Here is a 7,824-nt window from a genome sequence, read left to right on the forward strand (position 1 = left end):
GATCTTGTTTGGATGAGATGTATGAGCCTTAAACCACATGTTGTCTTCAAACCCAGTATAAATGTAGATGTAAGCTCAATTATTTTGAACAAACACGTCTCATTTCTTAGATGTTCAGAGCCCACGCGAGCACTTTAACCTCAAAACAATCAACCATTTCCTCAGATCTCTTGATAAGAATCTTGACCTTCTTCAGACTCACTCAGCTCTGCCCGGATTTGAGTGTCACTCTATTGTTTGTTAAGTCTGATATTGCTTTTGTGTCATTTGTGGAAAAGAATTGCTCTGTGGACTGTGCAAATAGTCGTAACCGTTTCCTCTCTGTAAAGGCTACTGTGTTTCACTTTTGTTTTGTTGTAGTAGTTTAAAGTAGTTTAACACAGAATACACAATTCAGTATCCCATAATGCAAGAATCAGCTGTAAAGTTTAACATACCTTTTTTGACTTATTATTATATGATTGGACTGCAATGATTTACACAATTTAAAATAAAGATTAGAAAAATAATAGAAAATAAAAATAAAAAAATGAAAATAACAAAAAAAGAATAGTTGCTGTATTTACCAGCAGAAGGCCTGTTTAGTTGATCTTGGGTAAAATCTTGAGAAAACAAAGGGAAGATATTAGGTTTTGTGCACTCATTTCAAAGCCCACGTATATTCACCCTCTACCTCCTGCCAAACCAGAGACGTGTGTTCAGATGGGGTTATGTACGCATGTCCACGCATGTCTGGAAATATTCTTTCTGACGCACACGCTCAGAAACACCAGCTGTGGGGACCCAACGACGTAATGCCTTCCTCCATCTTTTCTTTTTCTTTCCTGACATGCTGCTTTTATTGTTTTCTCATTCATGTGGTTCGTTTTCATTAGTCTTGACCTTAGAGGTCACTGCTGATGGCCAATACAGGAGGTGCTTTTGTTGAAGAACAAATCACTACATTTGCCATCATTACACTACATTTGTCTTTATACCTGTGTCGGTGAAATAATTAGTGACTTCAATTTTGCAAGTTTATTTATCATCGCAGTTCATTTTATGAGAAGGTGTTAAAAATGATTCTGCTTTGTTTTTCTTGTTACAGGCAGCTATGTAGCATTCAAGCACTTTTCCAGAATCTTTTTTTATTCTGATCACATTCCCAGAGGGGGGCAAATCATCACAATTTACAACCATGAAATGTAAGTGAGTTGCTGTCGTAAATGTTTGCCTTGGGATTGTTTGTTTTGCGATATCACTCCTGGATACAGCTTTATGAGCTGTCTGATTTTAACAATAGTAGAAGTGGCATGAGCAACAAGCGATGACCTCATCATGATCAGTAGATTTTACAACACAATTGGCTCCAGTCGAGTGTTCTTTCTGTTATGGTGAACTGCAGGACTTGTATGGTTAGAACAGAACAGTGGTGTAACTTTAGGTGCATGGTTAGCCAAGCTTATCTAAGGGGGAGAGCTTCAAACCTGTCTCTGTGAATGTTCGAACTTGGAAGTCCCATACTACAATAAACTCAAACCTCCCTTAATTCCCTTTGATCCCCCCAGGTGTGAACGTGGGTGGAGGGCATGAGCTGGGTTCCCCCCTATAGAGTTTCCATTTGAAGAAATGAACTCACTTTTTAGACTTCTGCTAGTATTGTCAGGAAAGCTATGGACCGTGTCTTAGCACTTTTGGGGTTTCCCAGTGGAGTCAGAGGATTTTTTTTAATGTGTGTTTTTGTTTATTAAGTCTGTGTGCTGTTTGGCAGTTCAAAGGCTGTCTGAATATTTAAGGATGTAAAAGAAACAATCTCCTATTTCTGTCTGCGAATGTATGTGAGTCGCACTGACTCACTGGCCTTCCCCTGGGCCGGACGGCTCAGGGTGTGTGTGTATGTGCTTTTATTGCCCTCGGTATATTTAGGGGTTAAGACCTGTGTACACATGCGTGTGTGTCTGAGAAAGATGGTGAGAATCTGAAGTCAGACATTAAGCAGGAAAAAAGCTGTTGTGAGAGGTTAATAAATAATGATAGGTGTGCGGAGACAGAAAATGCCTCCGCTAGATAAGAGTCTAGAAAGAGTGTTTACCAAATCCGAGTCTAGAAAATGGATTTGCTATATTCATAGGTGTAATTTGCGGGTGGTTTAGGTGGTAAATGTCCCCACGACTTTTTGCCAAAGTTGATTGTCTCCAATGACAGTAACGAGAAAAGTGTTACAGTAATGAGAAAGGTAATACATTATTAAGAACGATGACTGGTAGATTATTTCCCTATGTTTAACTTTAATTTAAGTAGGTGTAATATAGTTGAAAGTAGGGAAGGGTGGTGGCGGGAACTGGCGAACGCTAAACAAACTTTAATCAAAATAAACGAACAATAACACAGAAGTGAAAGGCAGCAAGCCATCTCACCGTCGACTGCCGACCACAAGAACATAAGTTGCTAAATGTTTAAAGTTTGATAACTGTTATCTCATAGAAATGTTAGGGCGATTCACATGTTGGGTCTTAAAACATGTGGGAAACGCTGTCTGCGTTGCTTTTTTTCTCTTTCTCTTTTTTCTCTTTTCCTCTGCTTTTATTTGATAGGACAGTGGAGAAAAGACAGAACAGCTTTGATTAGAGACAGGAGAGTGGGATTGGCAAAAGACGCTGACGGGAATCGAACTTGGATCATGCTCCAACAGCACTGTCACTAGATGACAGCGCAGTAACCACAGGGACATGTGGGCCCGAACCAGACTTGTTGCGCCATTTTATTCAAACTCATATGTGGAAGTCTCTGGGCTAAGCCCTGGATATCCACCCACCTTAGAACCGCCCCTGCTAGGTATATTCATGCGTTTTTAAAGGGGAGGCATGGCTTCAGACAGCGCTCCGGGACCTTGTATGTACAATGCTATCTTGACTCTACGAAGGTATAGTGATCAGTGACCAGCACCCATCCTTGTCCCAGCACCACTTTTCATAACAAAGTTAGGCCACTGGCTATATTTGAGTCTATAAAATGATTTTGCAAGATTAAAGTATAGAAAATGTTGGGACCAGATTAAGGTGAAGCCACACCAAAAGACTTTTTAAACTCTTATTAGAGCTTTAAACTTTGAGAGACCACAAACATGAGGAGAAAAAAATATAGATTTAATGTGTGACGTGACAGCACACCAAAAACTAACATATTTTCAGTCTTTACTGTGATCACATGAAATCTTGCAAATTCTCTTGAGATTTCAAGATTTATTTGTCACATACACAGCTATGTATTGACTAAACAACTAGCAGTGAAATGTAGGTAAGGTCAGCTCTAAAGAAAGAGCAATTATGTGCATTCACTCTTAAACACCACACCACCGGAAAATCTGATAAGATAACCTTCAGAGCCGTTTCAGATCATCAGGACTTTACCTAGTATTGTTTTTAAGGGGAGAAATCGGCCCGGTTATCTTGTGGTGAGGCCCCGGCATTGGTCTAGAAAATTTCATGAAGGCTTTTAGGAACACAGGAACTATTTTGTATTTCCAGAACTATTTGCCAGAAATACTTGAAAGGATTTTAGTTCCGGAACGTCTTTTGGAGGGACAAAATTAACTGCTCAGAGAAGGGTTTAACCCAGCAAAAAGGAACTTTGACGGAAGCATGTTGACTGTCTGAATGCATGTCACAGAATGGTGTTACCAGACAGAAACACATACTGTCTTTCTTTGAACGTTGGGTTTTTCTCTCCATCTCTGTTATATGTATGTGATTTTTATGAGTTTTTTATCTCTTTCAAGCACAATTTATATGTCTACATTACATCTCAGTTATCATGAAGCCCTCCACAGACAACACAACAACATATCACATCCAGAACATCCTTTAGTTATTTGATGTTTTTTTATGATGCGCTGTTGGCTGGTTTGGGTCACACCAAAGGTCCTAATGCCGGTAATAATTGTGGATAATGTCTTTGCTAGATTAAAGGGGTTATATGGGGCGAATACGTGTTTGTCTTGTCTTTGGTGTGTTATAAATTTCCCAAGTAAAATAGCAAAAAATAAAGTGTCGGAACAAAAAATGCATTCTATCTAAAAACGAATGCTCACCCAGACCTGCCTGATTAACTTGTGTAACCACTCCCCCACAAATCTACGTCAGTTCGTGGGATGATTTGACTAAAACTGCCCAAATGTATACACAAGTAATGTGGGTGTACCTGTTAGTACAATTGCTTTTGAGCTGATGTTCCAAATATGGAAAAAGGCATTACATTTCCGTCATAAGGTTGCAGTATTCGACCAATCACTATGCACTGGTTAATTGGCCAATCATAGCATACCTCGCTTTTCAGAGCGATGAGTTTAGTAGAAAATCTTTGCGTTATAGATAAGTGGGGCAAAGAGGTGATCCAAAAATGCACGGTATGTGGAAATACGGCGTTTTTGTGTATACACATTGCATTACATGTGATAATATTTGTGTTAGCCGTGTCATATGACCCCTTTAAAGTCTATAAAATGTCTTCGCTAGATTAGAGTCTGGAAAATGTTGATGGTGTTTTGAAGTAATGAAAACAGTAGTATGTATCATTGAAAAGAAAAGAGTTTAAGAACAGTAAAGGCATCAATCATTCGAAACAGAACAAGTGTCACATGTGGTTTTCCTCACCTAACATTTTTCTTACTCTCAATATAACAAGATCTTTTTACAGTGTATGACTAAGTCTTCATCTCTCTTTGTTATCTCTTTCATTTTTCCTTTCTACCTCATCTTCCTCCCTTGCCACAGTTTTTCTATAAAAATGCTTTTACATTTCACTCCATTTTTTGAAGCGACACTAAAATATGTGTTCAATCACAAATACGATCACATGTGGCCTATTCAGTGACTCATCACCAGCTGTAGACCCCATCCCTGAATGATCCTCATGAAGCTGAGAAGTCTGAACATCAGGGTGTCAAATAAAAAAACGTGTCTCTGTGACCCACGGGAATGTGTTGGCGTTGGAAAAATGTGCCGAAGAATACCAAAGCCTGATTGGATGGCGAGTTGTTCGTTTTCTTCAATCAAACCATCAGGGAGACCTGCCAAAACAGTTAAGAGTGCAAAATCTGTGCACAACATGCATGTTTACTAAATCCTAGGTGGAGTTTGGTCATTTAGTTGAGGGCTCTGGGAAGAAAAGATGGAATATCTGATGTTGTCTGGAAAGGTCACTGTGGATTGAAAGCATGTGGGAACTTTAAAAGGTTTTTTTTTGTTTGTATGCATCTCACAGGGGTTTTAACCTTCCTGGACTTAGATTGACTTTCTTTGTTCTTGTGTAAGATCGCAAAAACATGAGGGTTAAGTAGTTACTGTGTGTTTGATGGGAAAGAGATTTGAAATGTTGCTAAAGGATAGTAAAATCCATATGAACACAAAAAAACAATAAAATGTTTTTGTGAGTGTATAGAAAATGATATTAGCTCAACATAAGAAAACAATAGAAATCAATGTTAAATTTTCACCATGGCACTTTGAAAACATGACCTTTGTGTATGTATGTTTATATTTATTCTTTTTATGTTGACAGTAGTAGACACATGAATAAGAGAAAGCAGATTTTTTATATTATAACAACAGTAGGCTTGGAACTTACATCAGTACGCCGCGTTCACACACACTGTGAAGTACAAGACGACTCATCTCTTCATATTCTTGAGACTGTAAGGCGAACTGACAACGACAATGAGCAATTGTTGTGAGCACAGTCGTTCTGTGTTGATGACCAACAACATGCCAACAGGATCTGACAAAGGCTGGCAACATGTCTTATCCAGAATGACAGAGAAGAAACCTCTGACTTTTCACTAGATCAGTCTGCGTGCTACCACCGCTTCTCTAATGAAGGGTGCACAACTCTGACAGCATACTGGGTGCTGTTTACAACTTCTAAAATGGTCATTTCTTCCATGGTTTAGTTAACCCATGTAATTACTTTTAACCAGTTGGATGCTATTGTCTTGTCAGAACTTGCAATTTTATTCTCTGCAGTAGATCTTATTTTTCCCGAACTGAGGATGTGAAAACGGTTTCTTTCCACCAGTTGCCTTGTGCTTTATATTTAGCTGTCGCTTCTTTCAGCCTGTAGTAAATGAAACAGGATGTTTACTTCACTTTGGAGCTTTTCAGACAGAACGCATTCAAAACAGCACAACCAAATCCATGCGTTTTTCAGGGTTTCACCGTTTTAACTTGAAAAACATGAGCAAAATGGATTTGTTAAATGTTTTGTAATGCATAATTTTAAACATTGCTTTTGTTTGTGTAATTTAAACCCGAAACTGTGAAGGAATGACTGTAGAAAATGAATAGTGCATTGATGTATAGGATGGCAAAACGGCCCCCTAATAAGCTTCTTTTAATCGTTTCTTAGATCTTTAAGATCAGATTCAGGAAACATTCACAAGCGTGGAAATGAAACCTATTAAGGCTTGGCACGAGCTGCAATTGAAATGAGAGCGCGTCTTGAATCGCCGATGTCGTGACTCAGACGTTTTCACAACCCCCCACCTCTGTCTCGATGGTTTTGACGGGAAGTGGGGCGTGTTTTTATTTCAGTTTTTTTCCTCTTCTCAAGAGCACAGCTGGGTTAGCCAGTTTGGTACATGTGAGTATAAGTGTGTCGACTGCCTCTGGGTGCATGCGGGTCCTTGTCTCATTATCACAGGGAGCCGTGGAGAGTTAGATCTAGACTAAAGACTCATCTTTTTAATCTTGCATACACTACACCTCCATAATATTAATCCTCAGAGGATTTAGGCTGCATTATTTAGATCAACCGGAACCAGGAACACATCCAACAACAAATGATGTACTTGTTGCATCAAAGAGTCCAGAACAGTACTCTACTCTCAGCCAGTCTTGTCTCTTTGTTCCAAGGTTACCGCAGGTTGCAGTTCATGCCCAGACCTGATGGCAGAGCTGAGAATGGGAAGCGGTGACCTGACAAGTGCTAAGAGGATAGAGCTGGATAAAGGACGCGACAACTTTGTTTTTTTCTACAACATTTCAAATGCTATTAGATTGTTAATGATAATCTTTAATTTTTATATTTTTATTAAGCCTTGTTGTGCAAGCACTGATGAGCTTGTGCAGAGGCAGCAGCTTTTGCCAGAGGGGAACTGGAATCCCCTGGTTGGGCCTGGGTTCCCCTGAGGTTTTTTTTCTCGATGGGAGTTTTGGGTTCCTCACCACCGTTTGCATATTGTTTTGCACTATCTGCCTGGCCGGGGGGGCTGCTTTAGAATTCATACTTGTATTCAATGTGTCTCATGTACAGCTGCTTTGTAACAATGAAAATTGTAAAAAGCGCTATATAAATAAAGTTGAGTTGAGTTGAGTTGAGTAGATTGGGTGCAATGACAGCGTTCATTTGTTTCTCATGTTTTGTCTTATGGGACTTCCATGCAAAGTAAATGCTTGCAAGTAGAAAGCATGAACGTTATAGGAAGTTAATTTAGAATATGTCAGGGATTTATAAATGTTAAAAAACACTCAGCAGGATAACACTAACAACCATATATCAACACAAGACACCTTAGCAAACACCCTGGCATTGTAGCAGTGAGTACCTGGATGAGGCAGGCATATAAAAAGAATTACTGTATATAAGCTAGTTAGTCAATTTACACTAAACAATGACTTGACAATACAAGGGACAATGTAAGGTTTACAGACAAAGTGCCATATCTACTTACAGCTTCCGGCAGCGCAAATGCCTCTTTTTGCATAAAAATCTACTGTCGGTATTTACTAAAGACACGCAGTGAAAATTAGAGCTGAAAAGGCATGGACACAGCTGTTTTTGCGACGGACC

General features: G+C 39.2%; 1 long non-coding RNA gene across 1 annotated transcript; it reads left to right on the plus strand.

The window, feature by feature from the left end:
* Nucleotides 1–852: 852 nt before the first annotated feature.
* LOC130408525 (uncharacterized) lies at nucleotides 853–7,352 on the plus strand. Its single transcript, XR_008904764.1, has 2 exons — nucleotides 853–1,184; nucleotides 6,888–7,352. It is a non-coding gene; the product is annotated as an uncharacterized LOC130408525 (long non-coding RNA).
* Nucleotides 7,353–7,824: the final 472 nt, after the last annotated feature.

The sequence above is a fragment of the Triplophysa dalaica genome, chromosome 2, assembly GCF_015846415.1.
Source record: "Triplophysa dalaica isolate WHDGS20190420 chromosome 2, ASM1584641v1, whole genome shotgun sequence".
Taxonomy (NCBI): Eukaryota; Metazoa; Chordata; class Actinopteri; order Cypriniformes; family Nemacheilidae; genus Triplophysa; species Triplophysa dalaica.